We start from the raw sequence: 22,374 nt of genomic DNA, 5'->3' as shown, positions 1-22,374 counted from the left end.
GGAGACACAGATTCAAGAAGAACCAAATGTGCTCTGGGGGCTGAGGGGGTGAGGGGCTCAATTGATGAAGGTAACACCATAGGTTGTAGAAGTTCTTCTGAAAGGATTAGGATCGATGCAGCATAAATAACTGGCTTTGCCACATAGAGACGGTGTCACTGGGTGGAGTTCAGCGAAATAAGCTTCCTTGTGACAACTGTGGCAGAACGGAGCTGTGTGTCGGTTGGTACGGGCTGCAAGTTCATGTGACATCAGACGCGGAGGCGGATCAGACCAACTTGCACATTGGTCTCCGGCCTCCCTGTCAGGCTGCTGAGCATTAGGGTTTCAATATCAATGTTTCCACTCACAGTTGTGAGCCAGTGTTCCTTGTGAGAGGACAGACTGGGCCAGGCTCGGGGAGAGAGCCGAGCGTGCACACAAGCCTCCAGTGGCAGTAGATAAGCGAGGAAAGTCCTTTGCTCTCCTCCGGGTGCCAAGTATCCCCCCAACGACTGCAGGGTGAGTAGGTGTAAGAGTAGCTAAACGACAACCACAGCTGTGGGTTCAGAAACCATCTTTTTGTGTAGAAAGTAATATAGCTTATTGATGAAGACTTCTCCAACAATTAGATTGTGTATAATGGACGCAAGAGAACTCAGGACATAAATAAGGGTCTTCTTCACCATAAACTGGCACATCTTTTTGAAACAACCCAGGAATTTCCATTGGTTGTCCGGCCATGTCACAAACAATGCAGGAACATAACTTCTTATCTTACCCAGGATAAAGGTAGCTACAACTTCCACCATTAATTCTGTGATCCAAAGTTTGATATTGAGCATAACTGACCTGTTACAGAACATAGGCAGTGTCCCCTTGTCTGCTTCGGTCCCAAAGAAGATGTGAAGCCTAGAGAGCCAGCCTTTAATAGTCACTGCTATACAGTAGGAGCTGGGCACGTGATCTCTGTGTCTCATTTCTGGAGAAGTTGTGCCACTTTAGAATTATATCCTTTATGTTTATAAATCTTGTGAGCCCTCTGAAAATAGGTTGAAATAGGTCCCAAAATAGTACAAATCAATTTGTTGGTAAATTTATATGACTGCTAATAATTTGCTTATGATTTGAGTCAGTGACCCTGTGGCCTTTTTATAGGCTCCACAAATGTAAGGAAAATCCTCCATCAATAAAAATAACCCCATAAAGTTTGAAATTGGATTTTTTTTTTGAAATTGTATGTTTTTTATCTGAAACATCTCAATCGGATTTTTTTTAATCCGATGTTTTTTATCTCAAACATCTCAATCGGGTGTTTTTTTATCTCAAACATGTCAATCGGATGTTTTTTATCTCAACGAAAGCCATTGTTTTTTTTTTCCCCTCATGCCTCCTAACATTGCTTCTTGTGAGAGGGTTGAAAAAACCCCTTGTCCTCTTGTTTATACATATTGTGGCAAAATGTAGGTATTTTCAGTTTCAATATTTTGTGAAAAACTTCAAAAAACCCTGTTCTTTATCACACACATAAGCTGGCCAAATACAGGATTTATAGTGACAATATTTTGTGAGAATCTTCAGATAACCTTGTCATTTTTATACATATCATAGTGATACAGAGGTACTTTTTGTTCCAATATTTTGTGAAAAGCTTCAAAAAAAAAAAAAAACAAAAACCCCATCTTCTTTTCTACACATATGCTGGCTAAATATAGGTATCTTTTGTGACAATATTTTGTGAAAAGTTTCAAAAAACCCTGTCCTCTTTTTTCCACATATCTTGGCTGAACATAGGTATTTTTTAATACTATTTTGTGAAAAAGACTTCAAAACCTTGTCCTGTGTTTTACACGTCTCCTGGCTGAACCTAGTTATTTTTTGTGACAACTTTTGTGTGTGACACGCTTTCAAAAACCATATCCTCTTTTATACATGTATCCTGGTCTAACATACACATTTCTTTTGTGACAAGATTTTGTGAAAGGCTTCGAAAACCCAACCTCTTTCTTACACATATCCTGGGTGAACGTAGGTATTTTTTGTGACAATAGTTTGTGACAGGTTTCAAAACCTCTGGCCACAAAAAACAAAAAACAACAAACAAAAAACAAAACAAAAAAAAGACAAACAAAACCTCTGGCCACATTTTTACGTATATCCTCTTCTAAAAAATTGAGATTTTATTTATTTATTTATTTATTTATTTATTTATTTATTTATTTATTTATTTAAATGTTCTTATGTTATTATGTTCTTTGTGAGAGGATAGAATGGGCCAGGCTCGGGGAGAGAGCCGAGCACGCACACAAGCCTCCAGTGGCAGTAGATAAGCGAGGAAAGTCCTTTGCTCTCCTCCGGGTGCCAAGTATCCCCCCAACGACTGCAGGGTGAGTAGGTGTAAGAGTAGCTAAATGACAACCACAGCTGTGGGTTCAGAAACCATCTTTTTGTGTAGAAAGTAATATAGCTTATTGATGAAGACTTCTCCAACAATTAGATTGTGTATAATGGACGCAAGAGAACTCAGGACATAAATAAGGGTCTTCTTCACCATAAACTGGCACATCTTTTTGAAACAACCCAGGAACTTCCATTGGTTCTCCAGTATAGTCAAGGAGAATGCAGGAACATAACTTCTTATCTTACCCAGGATAAAGGTAGCTACAACTTCCACCATTAATTCTGTGAACCAAAGTTTGATATTGAGCATAACTGACCTGGTACAGAACATAGGCAGTGTCCCCTTGTCTGCTTCGGTCCCAAAGAAGATGTGAAGCCTAGAGAGCCAGCCTTTAATAGTCACTGCTACACAGTAGGAGCTGGGCACGTGATCTCTGTGTCTCATTTCTGGAGAAGTTGTGCCACTTTAGAATTACATCCTTTATGTTTATAAATCTTGTGAGCCCTCTGAAAATAGGTTGAAATAGGTCCCAAAATAGTACAAATCAATTTGTTGGTAAATTTATATGACTACTAATAATTTGCTTATGATTTGAGTCAATGACCCTGTGGCCTTTTTATAGGCTCCACAAATGTAAGGAAAATCCTCCATCAATAAAAATAACCCCATAAAGTTTGAAATTGGATTTTTTTTTTTGAAATTGGATGTTTTTTATCTCAAACATCTCAATCGGTTGTTTTTTATCTCAACGAAAGCCATTTTTTTTTTTTTTCCCCTCATGCCTCCTAACATTGCTTCTTGTGAGAGGGTTGAAAAAAACCCCTTCTCCTCTTGTTTATACATATTGTGGCAAAATGTAGGTACTTTCAGTTTCAATATTTTGTGAAAAAGTTCAAAAAACCCTGTTCTTTATCACAGACATAAGGTCGCCAAATACAGGATTTATAGTGGCAATATTTTGTGAGAATCTTCAGATAACCTTGTCATTTTTATACATATCATAGTGATACAGAGGTACTTTTTGTTCCAATATTTTGTGAAAAGCTTCAAAAAAAAAAAACAAAAACCCCATCTTCTTTTCTACACATATGCTGGCTAAATATAGGTATCTTTTGTGACAATATTTTGTGAAAAGTTTCAAAAAACCCTGTCCTCTTTTTTCCACATATCTTGGCTGAACATAGGTATTTTTTAATACTATTTTGTGAAAAAGACTTCAAAACCTTGTCCTGTGTTTTACACGTCTCCTGGCTGAACCTAGTTATTTTTTGTGACAACTTTTGTGTGTGACACGCTTTCAAAAACCATATCCTCTTTTATACATGTATCCTGGTCTAACATACACATTTCTTTTGTGACAAGATTTTGTGAAAGGCTTCGAAAACCCAACCTCTTTCTTACACATATCCTGGGTGAACGTAGGTATTTTTTGTGACAATAGTTTGTGACAGGTTTCAAAACCTCTGGCCACAAAAAACAAAAAACAACAAACAAAAAACAAAACAAAAAAAAGACAAACAAAACCTCTGGCCACATTTTTACGTATATCCTCTTCTAAAAAAATTGAGATTTTATTTATTTATTTATTTATTTATTTATTTATTTATTTATTTAAATGTTCGTATGTTATTATGTTCTTTGTGAGAGGATAGAATGGGCCAGGCTCGGGGAGAGAGCCGAGCATGCACACAAGCCTCCAGTGGCAGTAGATAAGCGAGGAAAGTCCTTTGCTCTCCTCCGGGTGTCAAGTATCCCCCCAACGACTGCAGGGTGATTAGGTGTAAGAGTAGCTAAACGACAACCACAGCTGTGGGTTCAGAAACCATCTTTTTGTGTAGAAAGTAATATAGCTTATTGATGAAGACTTCTCCAACAATTAGATTGTGTATAATGGACGCAAGAGAACTCAGGACATAAATAAGGGTCTTCTTCACCATAAACTGGCACATCTTTTTGAAACAACCCAGGAACTTCCATTGGTTCTCCAGTATAGTCAAGGACAATGCAGGAACATAACTTCTTATCTTACCCAGGATAAAGGTAGCTACAACTTCCACCATTAATTCTGTGAACCAAAGTTTGATATTGAGCATAACTGACCTGGTACAGAACATAGGCAGTGTCCCCTTGTCTGCTTCGGTCCCAAAGAAGATGTGAAGCCTAGAGAGCCAGCCTTTAATAGTCACTGCTATACAGTAGGAGCTGGGCACGTGATCTCTGTGTCTCATTTCTGGAGAAGTTGTGCCACTTTAGAATTACATCCTTTATGTTTATAAATCTTGTGAGCCCTCTGAAAATAGGTTGAAATAGGTCCCAAAATAGTACAAATCAATTTGTTGGTAAATTTATATGACTACTAATAATTTGCTTATGATTTGAGTCAATGACCCTGTGGCCTTTTTATAGGCTCCACAAATGTAAGGAAAATCCTCCATCAATAAAAATAACCCCATAAAGTTTGAAATTGGATTTTTTTTTTGAAATTGGATGTTTTTTATCTCAAACATCTCATTCGGATTTTTTTTAATCCGATGTTTTTTATCTCAAACATCTCAATCGGGTGTTTTTTTATCTCAAACATCTCAATCGGATGTTTTTTATCTCAACGAAAGCCATTGTTTTTTTTTTTCCCCTCATGCCTCCTAACATTGCTTCTTGTGAGACGGTTGAAAAAAACCCCTTGTCCTCTTGTTTATACATATTGTGGCAAAATGTAGGTACTTTCAGTTTCAATATTTTGTGAAAAAGTTCAAAAAACCCTGTTCTTTATCACAGACATAAGGTCGCCAAATACAGGATTTATAGTGACAATATTTTGTGAGAATCTTCAGATAACCTTGTCATTTTTATACATATCATAGTGATACAGAGGTACTTTTTGTTCCAATATTTTGTGAAAAGCTTCAAAAAAAAAAAAAAAAAAGAACCCCGTCTTCTTTTCTACACATATGCTGGCTAAATATAGGTATCTTTTGTGACAATATTTTGTGAAAAGTTTCAAAAAACCCTGTCCTCTTTTTTCCACATATCTTGGCTGAACATAGGTATTTTTTAATACTATTTTGTGAAAAAGACTTCAAAACCTTGTCCTGTGTTTTACACGTCTCCTGGCTGAACCTAGTTATTTTTTGTGACAACTTTTGTGTGTGACACGCTTTCAAAAACCATATCCTCTTTTATACATGTATCCTGGTCTAACATACACATTTCTTTTGTGACAAGATTTTGTGAAAGGCTTCGAAAACCCAACCTCTTTCTTACACATATCCTGGGTGAACGTAGGTATTTTTTGTGACAATAGTTTGTGACAGGTTTCAAAACCTCTGGCCACAAAAAACAAAAAACAACAAACAAAAAAACAAAACAAAAAAAAGACAAACAAAACCTCTGGCCACATTTTTACGTATATCCTCTTCTAAAAAATTGAGATTTTATTTATTTATTTATTTACTTATTTATTATTTATTTATTTATTTATTTATTTAAATGTTCTTATGTTATTATGTTCTTTGTGAGAGGATAGAATGGGCCAGGCTCGGGGAGAGAGCCGAGCATGCACACAAGCCTCCAGTGGCAGTAGATAAGCGAGGAAAGTCCTTTGCTCTCCTCCGGGTGCCAAGTATCCCCCCAACGACTGCAGGGTGAGTAGGTGTAAGAGTAGCTAAATGACAACCACAGCTGTGGGTTCAGAAACCATCTTTTTGTGTAGAAAGTAATATAGCTTATTGATGAAGACTTCTCCAACAATTAGATTGTGTATAATGGACGCAAGAGAACTCAGGACATAAATAAGGGTCTTCTTCACCATAAACTGGCACATCTTTTTGAAACAACCCAGGAACTTCCATTGGTTCTCCAGTATAGTCAAGGAGAATGCAGGAACATAACTTCTTATCTTACCCAGGATAAAGGTAGCTACAACTTCCACCATTAATTCTGTGAACCAAAGTTTGATATTGAGCATAACTGACCTGGTACAGAACATAGGCAGTGTCCCCTTGTCTGCTTCGGTCCCAAAGAAGATGTGAAGCCTAGAGAGCCAGCCTTTAATAGTCACTGCTATACAGTAGGAGCTGGGCACGTGATCTCTGTGTCTCATTTCTGGAGAAGTTGTGCCACTTTAGAATTACATCCTTTATGTTTATAAATCTTGTGAGCCCTCTGAAAATAGGTTGAAATAGGTCCCAAAATAGTACAAATCAATTTGTTGGTAAATTTATATGACTACTAATAATTTGCTTATGATTTGAGTCAATGACCCTGTGGCCTTTTTATAGGCTCCACAAATGTAAGGAAAATCCTCCATCAATAAAAATAACCCAATAAAGTTTGAAATTGGATTTTTTTTTTGAAATTGGATGTTTTTTATCTGAAACATCTCAATCGGATTTTTTTTAATCCGATGTTTTTTATCTCAAACATCTCAATCGGGTGTTTTTTTATCTCAAACATCTCAATCGGATGTTTTTTATCTCAACGAAAGCCATTGTTTTTTTTATTTTTTTATTTATTTATTTTTGATAGGCACACAGTGAGAGAGAGAGAGGCAGAGAAACAGGCAGAGGGAGAAGCAGGCTCCATGCACCGGGAGCCCGATGTGGGATTCGATCCCGGGTCTCCAGGATCGCGCCCTGGGCCAAAGGCAGGCGCTAAACCGCTGCGCCACCCAGGGATCCCCCATTGTTTTTTTTTTTCCCCTCATGCCTCCTAACATTGCTTCTTGTGAGACAGTTGAAAAAAACCCCTTCTCCTCTTGTTTATACATATTGTGGCAAAATGTAGGTACTTTCAGTTTCAATATTTTGTGAAAAAGTTCAAAAAACCCTGTTCTTTATCGCAGACATAAGGTCGCCAAATACAGGATTTATAGTGACAATATTTTGTGAGAAGCTTCAGATAACCTTGTCATTTTTATACATATCATAGTGATACAGAGGTACTTTTTGTTCCAATATTTTGTGAAAAGCTTCAAAAAAAAAAAAAAAAAAACCCCGTCTTCTTCTTTTCTACACATATGCTGGCTAAATATAGGTATCTTTTGTGACAATATTTTGTGAAAAGTTTCAAAAAACCCTGTCCTCTTTTTTCCACATATCTTGGCTGAACATAGGTATTTTTTAATACTATTTTGTGAAAAAGACTTCAAAACCTTGTCCTGTGTTTTACACGTCTCCTGGCTGAACTAGTTTTTTTTTGTGACAACTTTTGTGTGTGACACGCTTTCAAAAACCATATCCTCTTTTATACATGTATCCTGGTCTAACATACACATTTCTTTTGTGACAAGATTTTGTGAAAGGCTTCGAAAACCCAACCTCTTTCTTACACATATCCTGGGTGAACGTAGGTATTTTTTGTGACAATAGTTTGTGACAGGTTTCAAAACCTCTGGCCACAAAAAACAAAAAACAAACAAAAAACAAAACAAAAAAAAGACAAACAAAACCTCTGGCCACATTTTTACGTATATCCTCTTCTAAAAAATTGAGATTTTATTTATTTATTTATTTATTTATTTATTTATTTATTTATTTATTTATTATTTATTTATTTAAATGTTCTTATGTTATATAGTTCTTTGTGAGAGGATAGAATGGGCCAGGCTCGGGGAGAGAGCCGAGCATGCACACAAGCCTCCAGTGGCAGTAGATAAGCGAGGAAAGTCCTTTGCTCTCCTCCGGGTGCCAAGTATCCCCCCAACGACTGCAGGGTGAGTAGGTGTAAGAGTAGCTAAACGACAACCACAGCTGTGGGTTCAGAAACCATCTTTTTGTGTAGAAAGTAATATAGCTTATTGATGAAGACTTCTCCAACAATTAGATTGTGTATAATGGACGCAAGAGAACTCAGGACATAAATCAGGGTCTTCTTCACCATAAACTGGCACATCTTTTTGAAACAACCCAGGAATTTCCATTGGTTGTCCGGCCATGTCACGAACAATGCAGGAACATAACTTCTTATCTTACCCAGGATAAAGGTAGCTACAACTTCCACCATTAATTCTGTGATCCAAAGTTTGATATTGAGCATAACTGACCTGTTACAGAACATAGGCAGTGTCCCCTTGTCTGCGTCGGTCCCAAAGAAGATGTGAAGCCTAGAGAGCCAGCCTTTAATAGTCACTGCTATACAGTAGGAGCTGGGCACGTGATCTCTGTGTCTCATTTCTGGAGAAGTTGTGCCACTTTAGAATTATATCCTTTATGTTTATAAATCTTGTGAGCCCTCTGAAAATAGGTTGAAATAGGTCCCAAAATAGTACAAATCAATTTGTTGGTAAATTTATATGACTACTAATAATTTGCTTATGATTTAGGTCAATGACCCTGTGGCCTTTTTATAGGCTCCACAAATGTAAGGAAAATCCTCCATCAATAAAAATAACCCCATAAAGTTTGAAATTGGATTTTTTTTTGAAATTGGATGTTTTTTATCTGAAACATCTCAATCGGATTTTTTTTAATCCGATGTTTTTTATCTCAAACACCTCAATCGGGTGTTTTTTTATCTCAAACATGTCAATCGGATGTTTTTTATCTCAACGGAAGCCATTGTTTTTTTTTTCCCCTCATGCCTCCTAACATTGCTTCTTGTGAGAGGGTTGAAAAAACCCCTTGTCCTCTTGTTTATACATATTGTGGCAAAATGTAGGTATTTTCAGTTTCAATATTTTGTGAAAAACTTCAAAAAACCCTGTTCTTTATCACACACATAAGCTGGCCAAATACAGGATTTATAGTGACAATATTTTGTGAGAAGCTTCAGATAACCTTGTCATTTTTATACATATCATAGTGATACAGAGGTACTTTTTGTTCCAATATTTTGTGAAAAGCTTCAAAAAAAAAAAAAAAAAAAAAAACCCCGTCTTCTTTTCTACACATATGCTGGCTAAATATAGGTATCTTTTGGGATCCCTAGGTGGCGCAGCGGTTTGGCGCCTGCCTTCAGCCTAGGGCGCTATCCTGGAGACCCGGGATCGAATCCCACATCGGGTTCCCATTACATGGAGCCTGCTTCTCCCTCTGCCTGTGTCTCTGCCTCTCTCTCTCTCTCTCTCTGTGACTATCATAAATAAATAAAAAAAATTAAAAAAAATAAAAAGTCACAAAATTAAAAAAAAATATATAGGTATCTTTTGTGACAATATTTTGTGAAAAGTTTCAAAAAACCCTGTCCTCTTTTTTCCACATATCTTGGCTGAACATAGGTATTTTTTAATACTATTTTGTGAAAAAGACTTCAAAACCTTGTCCTGTGTTTTACACGTCTCCTGGCTTAACCTAGTTATTTTTTGTGACAACGTTTGTGTGTGACACGCTTTAAAAACCATATCCTCTTTTATACATGTATCCTGGTCTAACATACACATTTCTTTTGTGACAAGATTTTGTGAAAGGCTTCGAAAACCCAACCTCTTTCTTACACATATCCTGGGTGAACGTAGGTATTTTTTGTGACAATAGTTTGTGACAGGTTTCAAAACCTCTGGCCACAAAAAACAAAAAACAACAAACAAAAAACAAAACAAAAAAAAGACAAACAAAACCTCTGGCCACATTTTTACGTATATCCTCTTCTAAAAAATTGAGATTTTATTTATTTATTTATTTATTTATTTATTTATTATTTATTTATTTAAATGTTCTTATGTTATTATGTTCTTTGTGAGAGGATAGAATGGGCCAGGCTCGGGGAGAGAGCCGAGCATGCACACAAGCCTCCAGTGGCAGTAGATAAGCGAGGAAAGTCCTTTGCTCTCCTCCGGGTGCCAAGTATCCCCCCAACGACTGCAGGGTGAGTAGGTGTAAGAGTAGCTAAACGACAACCACAGCTGTGGGTTCAGAAACCATCTTTCTGTGTAGAAAGTAATATAGCTTATTGATGAAGACTTCTCCAACAATTAGATTGTGTATAATGGACGCAAGAGAACTCAGGACATAAATCAGGGTCTTCTTCACCATAAACTGGCACATCTTTTTGAAACAACCCAGGAATTTCCATTGGTTGTCCGGCCATGTCACGAACAATGCAGGAACATAACTTCTTATCTTACCCAGGATAAAGGTAGCTACAACTTCCACCATTAATTCTGTGATCCAAAGTTTGATATTGAGCATAACTGACCTGTTACAGAACATAGGCAGTGTCCCCTTGTCTGCTTCGGTCCCAAAGAAGATGTGAAGCCTAGAGAGCCAGCCTTTAATAGTCACTGCTATACAGTAGGAGCTGGGGACGTGTTCTCTGTGTCTCTTTTCTGGAGAAGTTGTGCCACTTTAGAATTACATCCTTTATGTTTATCAATCTTGTGAGCCCTCTGAAAATAGGTTGAAATAGGTCCCAAAGTAGTACAAATGAATTTGTTGGTAAATTTATATGACTACTAATAATTTGCCTATGATTTGAGTCATCAATAACCCTGTGGCCTTTTTATAGGCTCCACAAATGAAAAGAAAATCACTCCACCAATAAAATAACCCCATAAAGTTTGAAATCGTTTTTTTTTTTTTTTGAAATCAGATATTTTTTATCCCAAACATCTCAATTGGATGTTTTTTATCTCAAACATCTCAATCGGATGTTTTTTATCTCAAAATCTCAATTGGATTTTTTTTTAAAGATTTTATTTATTTATTCATGATAGTTACACAGAGAGAGACAGAGAGGCAGAGACACAGGCAGAGGGAGAAGCAGGCTCCATGCAGGGAGCCTTATGTGGACTCGATCCCAGGACTCCAGGATCACGCCCTGGGCCAAAGGCAGGTGTTAAACCACTGAGCCACCCAAGGATCCCGATACACATTTTTTAAAAAAAGATTTTTTTAATTTATTCATGAGAGACACAGAGAGGCAGAGACACAGGCAGAGGGAGAAATAGGCTCCGGGCAGGGAAGCCTGATGAGGACTCCACCCCAGGACCCCAGGATCACACCCTGAGTCAGAGGCAGACACTCAACCACTGAGCCACCCAGGCGTCCCAGATACACAGTTTTGACTCCACAATCCAAGGTTGGGGCCGGTGATCACAACTCTTTGCCTCAAACGTGACGGGCATTAAATAGACATAACAACGTCTACACTAAATATTGGTCTTAGGAAAATAGTGCAGAGACTATTGGGAGATTGCTCATGTGTCGTGGTGATGGGGAAGGGAGCAACCAAGTCCCCGTTTTCCAAGAGGGAAGACTTTAGCACGTAAAGGTGAAAAATCACTAAGTAGCCTCAGAGGGTGTTGAGCAGAGATGAGGGCCTTCCTGCAGGGGAGCTGGAGCTGTTCCCCCCACATCTCCCCGAAGTGGCCCCAGACAGAGAAGCCAGGGCTTTCCTGGGATCACTCTTAGGCACAACACACAGCGACACAGGCTTACCACAGCAACGTCCAGTGTGGTCGCCAATACAAGACGAAGGAACGTCCCTCCTCCTGGGAGGGAGCCCCAATCGGTTTTGCTCCCGGTGTGGATATGGGGACTAGAGTAATCATTCCATGTTCGAGCTGCAGAGGGGCTGCATGACAACGAGCTCACGTCTCCCTGGGGTTTCGGGTCATCCCCATCAAAATAGGTCTGCTCTGGGCCAGCCATACACAGCTGATTAAGATTAGTCCCAGAAGCCCAAACTTCTTCAGTCTTTGCCCATATAACATATGATGGGGACTGACTTCTCTCTCTGTCTCGCCTTTTTTGACATCAGGGGGATGGAATGAAAAACTCAAAATCTGGGGCATTTGGGTGGCTCCCTGGTTGAACATCTGCCTTTGGCTAAGGGCGTGATCCCGGGGTCCTGGGTTCGAGTCCCGCATCAAGCTTCCTGCCAGGAGCCTGCTTCTCCCTCTGCCCGTGTCTCTGCCTCTGTGTGTGTGTGTCTCATGCATAAATAAAATCTTTAAAAAAGAAAACCTCGTAATCTCAGTTAAAGAAAACCTCATAATCTTCAGTCGATAGATCATCACCCATCAGTAAATGGCCTGCTTTCCTTTTTTAGGGAATATTACTTACTTAACTTAATTTTTATTTTTTACTTATATCTTTGGAAGCAGGCTCCTGCGGCAGCTTCCAGAAAGAACTCCTAGGAGGGCCTGTAGATCCAGCTTGCTAAGGAAGCTGTTGCTACTTCTTTTTTTTTATGATTTTATTTATTTATTCATGAGAGAGAGAGAGGCAGTGACAGAGGCAGAGGGAGAAGCAGGCTCCCCACAAGAAGCCCGATGTGGGACTCGATCCTGTGACCTTGCTGCTACCAAGAAGCTGTAGGGGTGCTGCGTCCCGAAGCCAGCACAGTGTCTTGGTTTCCCAGTTTTTCCCCTCTAGGAAGTAGCAACAGGGACAGCTGGGTGGCTCAGCGGTTTAGCGCCGCCTTCAGCCCAGGGGGTGATCCTGGAGACCTAGGATCGATTCCTGTGTCGGGCTCCCTGCATGGAGCCTGCTTCTCCCTCTGCCTGTGTCTCTGCCTCTCTCTCTCTCTCTCTCTCTCTCTCTGTATCTCTCATGAATGAATAAATAAATAAAATCTTAAAAACAAAAACCCAGGGTTGTTCCTCTGCTCAAAGCCCTTATGTTGCTCACCTGTGAGTCACATCAAAACCCAAAGTCCCTGCAGCCCACAGGTCCTACGTTGGAGCTACTAGGAATGCTGGTCTGTAAGAAGATTCCAGCAGGTCTGTCAAGTTAGCGCCTGAGTTGAGAAAGTCTTGCAATGAAGAAAATGTTAGTGGAAATCAACAGGGCGCTTAGTGATGTGGACCGTCTGCCTCCTGGGCCAGGCTCCTCCCCTCCTTGCAGACAGCCCTTTGAGTAGCACTGCCCCTACCCAACCTGGCTCCTGCCTATACTGCGCTGTCCTACTCACCCCATGTGTTCCGGCCACAGGGGCTTTCTGACCCTTCCTCAACTCTCACGCAAGCTTGGGTCTCCCCCTGCTCCCCAGCATCTATTCCCTTTCCAGGAAATCATCTTTGTCCGGAGACTCGCAGCACTGCTCCCGCCCTCTCTTCCCATCTCAGATGTCACCCCACCATGAAGGATTTCTTTTTTTTTTTAAGATTTTATTTATTTATGCATGAGACACACACACACACACAGAGAGAGAGAGAGAGAGAGGCAGAGACACAGGAGGAGGGAGAAGCAGGCTCCATGCAGGGAGCCCGATGTGGGACTCGATCCCGGGACTCCAGGATCATGCCCTGGGCCAAAGGCAAGTGCTAAACCGCTGAGCCACCCAGGGATTCCTCCAGTGAAGAATTTCATTAACTTTCCTATACAAAGGAACAGGATCTCCCCGTGAAACCCTCACTCTATGTTCTTCACCCTATTTTGGTTCTCTGTTCGATGGCTTTAGAGGACAGAAATACTGCCTTTTATATCTTTTTTCCCAGATGAAATGGACGTGTAACGTTGGATTAGTCTAGGTGTACGGCACACTGATTCGATATATGTATACATTGTGAAGTGATCACCGCAATAAGCATAGTTAATGTCCATGACTTTGTGTAGTCATACTTTTTGCTTTTAGCAAATTTCAAAAATGCAATGCAGTATTTTTTTTTAAAGATTTTATTTATTTATTCATGAGAGATACAGAGAGGGAGAGGCAGAGACACAGGCAGAGGGAGAAGCAGGCTCCATGCAGAGACCCCGATGCAGGACTCGATCCTGGGACCCCAGGATCATGCCCTGAGCCAAAGGCAGACGCTCAACCACTGAGCCACCCAGGTGCCCCTGCAATGCAGTATCCTTAACAGTAGTCACCACGCTGTGCATTACGCCTCTAGGACTTATGTATCTGGGAGATTTGATCTTTTGATCACCTTTACTCATCCCCACCACCCCCTGCCCCTCAGGCAAGGCAACCGCAAACAGTTCTCTGTCAGATTCCACCTGTAAGCAAGATCATAGAGTATCTGTCTCTCTTTGACTCGCTGGCTGCTCTTAGCACAATATCCTCATCCATGTTGTCCATCCATGTTGTCACAAAAGGCAAGAGTTTCTTCCTTCTTGTGGGTGAATAATATACTATTGTATGAGATCCCACCTTTTCTTTTTTTTTTAATTTTTTTTATTTGTTTATGATAGTCACACAGAGAGAGAGAGAGAGAGGCAGAGACACAGGCAGAGGGAGAAGCAGGCTCCATGCCAGGAGCCCGATTCAGGACTCGATCCCGGGACCTCAGCATCGTGCCCCGGGCCAAAGGCAGGCGCCAAACTGCTGAGCCACCCAGGGATCCCTGTTTTTTTTTGTTTTTTTTTTTTTTAAATAAGTTCTACTTGGGGCCTGAGCCCACCATCCTGAGGAAAGAGTTTCATGCTCTAGGTATTCAGCAACCCGGTCGCTCCCTTTTCTTCTTCTTCTTTCTTCCTTTCCTCCTTTCTTTCTTTCTTTCTTTCTTTCTTTCTTTCTTTCTTTCTTTCTTTCTTTCTTTCTTTCTTTCTTTCTTTCCTTCTTTTTTTTTTTAATGCCACATCTTAGACTCTTTGGCTGTCTTGAATCCCTCAATCTGCCCCCCTCCCACACAGCTGCTCCTCTACCCATCTTTCCATCCCTGCTCAGCCCTTCTCCTCCCACCTTGGCCCCTCAACTCCTGAGAACCCCTGGAGCCTCGAGCCTCTTCCCCGTTATGGACTCTGGAGGGGCTCAGAGCCCCATGAGCTGCCATGGGAGGCTGAAACGGGCTGGCTGGGAACACAAAATGAACCTCACCCACCAACACTTTGTATTGGTCACACCCAGAGCTTCCTCTTGGAAGGCAGGAAGGTTTCAAGGGCCCCAGGGATCTTCACCCCAATTTCTTCCTTAAATCTGTTAAAAATTATGGTGAAAAACTCATAACATTACATTCCCTACCATTCACCGGGAACCAGGATACAGATGAGCAGGGGTATCAATATTCTCAGGGGCGTACAATGCATCTCTAGCACCCGTTCGTTTTGTAACAGGAAGTCTGTACCCACAGTTTCCTGTTTGCTCCTCCTCGCCCCCACCAGCCCCACATGTCTTCTTTCTGTTTCTATAAATTTGACTATGACGGGTAGGACATACAAGTGGAATCATAGGGTATTTGTCTTGCTGCGACCTGCTCATTTCATGTGGCAGCGGGTCCAGAACTCACTTCTTCCTTAGGATCGATGCTCGTTCCACTGGAGCTGGATGCCCCATGATCTTTCTCCGTTCCTCTGTGCGTGGACACGTGGGCTGCGTCTACATCTTGACTCTTGTGAACAACACTGCGATGAACAGGGATGAGCGGGGATCCCTTCATACTGTTGGCTTTCAGTTCTTACAGATGTAAAATGAATAAGGAGTTGGCTCCATCACATGGTAAGTCTATTTCTTAATTTGGAGGAAACCCGGCACCATGTTCCAAGCTGATGTCTGATGTGCCATTTTACTTTTTCACCAACATTTGCCAGGGTTCCGATTTCTCCAGATCCTCACCAACACACATTAATTTATGGTATTTGGGTTTGGGGTCCTTTTGCTTATTGTTTTTTTTTTTATTTATTTTTTTATTTATGATAGTCACACAGAGAGAGAGAGAGAGAGAGAGAGAGAGAGTCAAAGACATAGGCAGAGGGAGAAGCAGGCTCCATGCACCGGGAGCCCGACGTGGGATTCGATCCCGGGTCTCCAGGATCGCGCCCTGGGCCAAAGGCAGGCGCCAAACCGCTGCGCCACCCAGGGATCCCTTGCTTATTGTTGTTGATGGTGACTATCCTGATGGGTGTGACTTGATATATATTTGTGTTCTATTTGCTTTCTGTAATGATTAGCGATGTTGAGCATTTCCTCAGAAGCTGGGTGGCCACTGTATACCTTCGGAGAAATGTCTCTTTGACATTTTTGCCCATTGTTGATTTTACTGATTTTTTTGTATACCTTTTTATTGGAGTTCCATTTGCCAACACTAGTACAACACCCAGTGCTCATCCTGTCAAGTGCCCCCCTCTTTACTGATTTTTTATTTATTAAAATATTTATTAAAAATTTTATTTATTAATGGGTGCCTGGGTGGCTCAGTGGTTGAGTGTCTACCTTGGCTTCACGTCATGATCCTGGCATCCTGAGATGGAGTCCCAAATCGGGCTTCCCACGGGGAGCCTGCTTCTCCCTCTGCCTACGCCTCTGCCTCTGAGTGTATGTCTCTCATAATACATAAATAGTCTTTAAAAATATTTTATTTATTTATTTGTTAGAAAGAGGGCACGAGAGGGGGAATGTGCAGAGGGAGAGGTAGAAGCCAACTCAATGCTGGGCACAGATCGAAATGAGGCAGGCTCAAACTTCCAGGGCAGCCTCAGGACCTGCGAGGTGCTCTGGGGAAGGTCATTCCACTCACATCCTTTCCCCTCCACAGGGTTTCTCCTGACCCAAGGGGCGCGTTCTCGTGAGCCCTCTGAATTTCACCATCACCCATCCCAACATGGGTCCCTTGAAGATGAGTTTGCGGGGAGCTGTCCCTTCCCCCAGCTCAGTCCTCAAGAGGCTGGCTCTACCCTGGTCAAATTTGGGATATATGCCTTACAAGTGGTAAAGATGCTTTCAACCAGTTCAGAGTTCTCTGTGTCGGACTTTGAACTTCTCCGGGAAAGGGGACACATCCCCAGAGCCTTCTGGGCTGCCGTGTCCCAGACCATCAGCCTTGGAAACCACCTCCACCCCCATCCTCCATTCAGCATATATCACCCAGGTTGCGTACCCATCCCTCCCCAACCCCTGCCAAGCCATGGAGTTCTCTATCCATCACCCTGGTTTTCCCTCCTCTTCCTCGGTGCCTTGCAACAGACCCTAAGCTACACAGGGTTGGAAGGAAATCAGCCTAGAATGGAGCAGTAAGGCTGCAGACATGCCATTGCCTGAAAGGAACTTTATTTGCTCAGTATGTGAAACAGGACAGAGTTGAGGCTGCAAAAACAAACACACACACAAAAAAACAAAACAAAAAAAAACTGTACTGAAATCAAAGGGGCAGCCCGGGTAGCTCAGCGGTTTAGCACTGCCTCAGCCCAGGGCCTAATCCTAGAGACACGGGATCAAGTCCCACGTCGGGCTCCCTGCATGGAGCCTGCTTCTCCCTCTGCCTGTGTCTTTGACTCTCTCTCTCTCTCTCTCTCTCTGTGTGTGTGTCTCTGATGAAAAAAATAAAATCTTGAAAAGAAAAAAAAGAAATCAAGGAGACACAGATTCAAGAAGAACCAAATGTGCTCTGGGGGCTGAGGGGGTGAGGGGCTCAATTGATGAAGGTAACACCATAGGTTGTAGAAGTTCTTCTGAAAGGATTAGGATCGATGCAGCATAAATAACTGGCTTTGCCACATAGAGACGGTGTCACTGGGTGGAGTTCAGCGAAATAAGCTTCCTTGTGACAACTGTGGCAGAACGGAGCTGTGTGTCGGTTGGTACGGGCTGCAAGTTCATGTGACATCAGACGCGGAGGCGGATCAGACCAACTTGCACATTGGTCTCCGGCCTCCCTGTCAGGCTGCTGAGCATTAGGGTTTCAATATCAATGTTTCCACTCACAGTTGTGAGCCAGTGTTCCTTGTGAGAGGACAGACTGGGCCAGGCTCGGGGAGAGAGCCGAGCGTGCACACAAGCCTCCAGTGGCAGTAGATAAGCGAGGAAAGTCCTTTGCTCTCCTCCGGGTGCCAAGTATCCCCCCAACGACTGCAGGGTGAGTAGGTGTAAGAGTAGCTAAACGACAACCACAGCTGTGGGTTCAGAAACCATCTTTTTGTGTAGAAAGTAATATAGCTTATTGATGAAGACTTCTCCAACAATTAGATTGTGTATAATGGACGCAAGAGAACTCAGGACATAAATAAGGGTCTTCTTCACCATAAACTGGCACATCTTTTTGAAACAACCCAGGAACTTCCATTGGTTGTCCGGCCATGTCACAAACAATGCAGGAACATAACTTCTTATCTTACCCAGGATAAAGGTAGCTACAACTTCCACCATTAATTCTGTGAACCAAAGTTTGATATTGAGCATAACTGACCTGTTACAGAACATAGGCAGTGTCCCCTTGTCTGCTTCGGTCCCAAAGAAGATGTGAAGCCTAGAGAGCCAGCCTTTAATAGTCACTGCTATACAGTAGGAGCTGGGGACGTGTTCTCTGTGTCTCATTTCTGGAGAAGTTTTGCCACTTTAGAATTACATCCTTTATGTTTATAAATCTTGTGAGCCCTCTGAAAATAGGTTGAAATAGGTCCCAAAGTAGTACAAATGAATTTGTTGGTAAATTCATATGACTACTAATAATTTGCCTATGATTTGAGTCATCAATAACCCTGTGGCCTTTTTATAGGCTCCACAAATGAAAAGAAAATCACTCCACCAATAAAATAACCCCATAAAGTTTGAAATCTTTTTTTTTTTTTTTTGAAATCAGATATTTTTTATCTCAAACATCTCAATTGGATGTTTTTTATCTCAAACATCTCAATCGGATGTTTTTTATCTCAAAATCTCAATTGGATTTTTTTTTAAAGATTTTATTTATTTATTCATGATAGTTACACAGAGAGAGACAGAGAGGCAGAGACACAGGCAGAGGGAGAAGCAGGCTCCATGCAGGGAGCCTTATGTGGACTCGATCCCAGGACTCCAGGATCACGCCCTGGGCCAAAGGCAGGTGTTAAACCACTGAGCCACCCAAGGATCCCGATACACATTTTTTAAAAAAAGATTTTTTTAATTTATTCATGAGAGACACAGAGAGGCAGAGACACAGGCAGAGGGAGAAATAGGCTCCGGGCAGGGAAGCCTGATGAGGACTCCACCCCAGGACCCCAGGATCACACCCTGAGTCAGAGGCAGACACTCAACCACTGAGCCACCCAGGCGTCCCAGATACACAGTTTTGACTCCACAATCCAAGGTTGGGGCCGGTGATCACAACTCTTTGCCTCAAACGTGACGGGCATTAAATAGACATAACAACGTCTACACTAAATATTGGTCTTAGGAAAATAGTGCAGAGACTATTGGGAGATTGCTCATGTGTCGTGGTGATGGGGAAGGGAGCAACCAAGTCCCCGTTTTCCAAGAGGGAAGACTTTAGCACGTAAAGGTGAAAAATCACTAAGTAGCCTCAGAGGGTGTTGAGCAGAGATGAGGGCCTTCCTGCAGGGGAGCTGGAGCTGTTCCCCCCACATCTCCCCGAAGTGGCCCCAGACAGAGAAGCCAGGGCTTTCCTGGGATCACTCTTAGGCACAACACACAGCGACACAGGCTTACCACAGCAACGTCCAGTGTGGTCGCCAATACAAGACGAAGGAACGTCCCTCCTCCTGGGAGGGAGCCCCAATCGGTTTTGCTCCCGGTGTGGATATGGGGACTAGAGTAATCATTCCATGTTCGAGCTGCAGAGGGGCTGCATGACAACGAGCTCACGTCTCCCTGGGGTTTCGGGTCATCCCCATCAAAATAGGTCTGCTCTGGGCCAGCCATACACAGCTGATTAAGATTAGTCCCAGAAGCCCAAACTTCTTCAGTCTTTGCCCATATAACATATGATGGGGACTGACTTCTCTCTCTGTCTCGCCTTTTTTGACATCAGGGGGATGGAATGAAAAACTCAAAATCTGGGGCATTTGGGTGGCTCCCTGGTTGAACGTCTGCCTTTGGCTAAGGGCGTGATCCCGGGGTCCTGGGTTCGAGTCCCGCATCAAGCTTCCTGCCAGGAGCCTGCTTCTCCCTCTGCCCGTGTCTCTGCCTCTGTGTGTGTGTGTCTCATGCATAAATAAAATCTTTAAAAAAGAAAACCTCGTAATCTCAGTTAAAGAAAACCTCATAATCTTCAGTCGATAGATCATCACCCATCAGTAAATGGCCTGCTTTCCTTTTTTAGGGAATATTACTTACTTAACTTAATTTTTATTTTTTACTTATATCTTTGGAAGCAGGCTCCTGCGGCAGCTTCCAGAAAGAACTCCTAGGAGGGCCTGTAGATCCAGCTTGCTAAGGAAGCTGTTGCTACTTCTTTTTTTTTATGATTTTATTTATTTATTCATGAGAGAGAGAGAGGCAGTGACAGAGGCAGAGGGAGAAGCAGGCTCCCCACAAGAAGCCCGATGTGGGACTCGATCCTGTGACCTTGCTGCTACCAAGAAGCTGTAGGGGTGCTGCGTCCCGAAGCCAGCACAGTGTCTTGGTTTCCCAGTTTTTCTCCTCTAGGAAGTAGCAACAGGGACAGCTGGGTGGCTCAGCGGTTTAGCGCCGCCTTCAGCCCAGGGGGTGATCCTGGAGACCTAGGATCGATTCCTGTGTCGGGCTCCCTGCATGGAGCCTGCTTCTCCCTCTGCCTGTGTCTCTGCCTCTCTCTCTCTCTCTCTCTCTGTATCTCTCATGAATGAATAAATAAATAAAATCTTAAAAACAAAAACCCAGGGTTGTTCCTCTGCTCAAAGCCCTTATGTTGCTCACCTGTGAGTCACATCAAAACCCAAAGTCCCTGCAGCCCACAGGTCCTACGTTGGAGCTACTAGGAATGCTGGTCTGTAAGAAGATTCCAGCAGGTCTGTCAAGTTAGCGCCTGAGTTGAGAAAGTCTTGCAATGAAGAAAATGTTAGTGGAAATCAACAGGGCGCTTAGTGATGTGGACCGTCTGCCTCCTGGGCCAGGCTCCTCCCCTCCTTGCAGACAGCCCTTTGAGTAGCACTGCCCCTACCCAACCTGGCTCCTGCCCATACTGCGCTGTCCTACTCACCCCATGTGTTCCGGCCACAGGGGCTTTCTGACCCTTCCTCAACTCTCACGCAAGCTTGGGTCTCCCCCTGCTCCCCAGCATCTATTCCCTTTCCAGGAAATCATCTTTGTCCGGAGACTCGCAGCACTGCTCCCGCCCTCTCTTCCCATCTCAGATGTCACCCCACCATGAAGGATTTCTTTTTTTTTTTAAGATTTTATTTATTTATGCATGAGACACACACACAGAGAGAGAGAGAGAGAGAGAGAGAGGCAGAGACACAGGAGGAGGGAGAAGCAGGCTCCATGCAGGGAGCCCGATGTGGGACTCGATCCCGGGACTCCAGGATCATGCCCTGGGCCAAAGGCAAGTGCTAAACCGCTGAGCCACCCAGGGATTCCTCCAGTGAAGAATTTCATTAACTTTCCTATACAAAGGAACAGGATCTCCCCGTGAAACCCTCACTCTATGTTCTTCACCCTATTTTGGTTCTCTGTTCGATGGCTTTAGAGGACAGAAATACTGCCTTTTATATCTTTTTTCCCAGATGAAATGGACGTGTAACGTTGGATTAGTCTAGGTGTACGGCACACTGATTCGATATATGTATACATTGTGAAGTGATCACCGCAATAAGCATAGTTAATGTCCATGACTTTGTGTAGTCATACTTTTTGCTTTTAGCAAATTTCAAAAATGCAATGCAGTATTTTTTTTTAAAGATTTTATTTATTTATTCATGAGAGATACAGAGAGGGAGAGGCAGAGACACAGGCAGAGGGAGAAGCAGGCTCCATGCAGAGACCCCGATGCAGGACTCGATCCTGGGACCCCAGGATCATGCCCTGAGCCAAAGGCAGACGCTCAACCACTGAGCCACCCAGGTGCCCCTGCAATGCAGTATCCTTAACAGTAGTCACCACGCTGTGCATTACGCCTCTAGGACTTATGTATCTGGGAGATTTGATCTTTTGATCACCTTTACTCATCCCCACCACCCCCTGCCCCTCAGGCAAGGCAACCGCAAACAGTTCTCTGTCAGATTCCACCTGTAAGCAAGATCATAGAGTATCTGTCTCTCTTTGACTCGCTGGCTGCTCTTAGCACAATATCCTCATCCATGTTGTCCATCCATGTTGTCACAAAAGGCAAGAGTTTCTTCCTTCTTGTGGGTGAATAATATACTATTGTATGAGATCCCACCTTTTCTTTTTTTTTTAATTTTTTTTATTTGTTTATGATAGTCACAGAGAGAGAGAGAGAGAGAGGCAGAGACACAGGCAGAGGGAGAAGCAGGCTCCATGCC

The 22,374-nt window shown here is 42.5% G+C and overlaps 2 long non-coding RNA genes across 4 annotated transcripts in view; one reads left to right on the top strand and one right to left on the bottom strand.

Annotated features, from left to right (window-relative positions):
* The window catches only part of LOC140604941 (uncharacterized), a 67,213-nt gene that overhangs the window by 12,072 nt on the left and 32,767 nt on the right, over positions 1-22,374 (top strand). For all 3 annotated transcript variants that reach the window (XR_012007744.1, XR_012007742.1, XR_012007743.1), the window contains exon 3: positions 15,497-15,694. This is a non-coding gene — a long non-coding RNA (uncharacterized lncRNA). The remainder of the gene's footprint in view (positions 1-15,496; positions 15,695-22,374) is intronic.
* On the bottom strand, positions 17,226-18,540 carry LOC140604948 (uncharacterized). Its single transcript, XR_012007749.1, has 2 exons — positions 18,378-18,540; positions 17,226-17,502 (listed from the first exon to the last, which is right to left on the bottom strand). It is a non-coding gene; the product is annotated as an uncharacterized lncRNA (long non-coding RNA).

Source organism: Canis lupus, chromosome 1 (genome assembly GCF_048164855.1).
Source record: "Canis lupus baileyi chromosome 1, mCanLup2.hap1, whole genome shotgun sequence".
Classification (NCBI taxonomy): Eukaryota; Metazoa; Chordata; class Mammalia; order Carnivora; family Canidae; genus Canis; species Canis lupus.
Note: the sequence above shows the minus strand (reverse complement) of the source record. Positions and strands in the feature narration are given on the sequence as shown.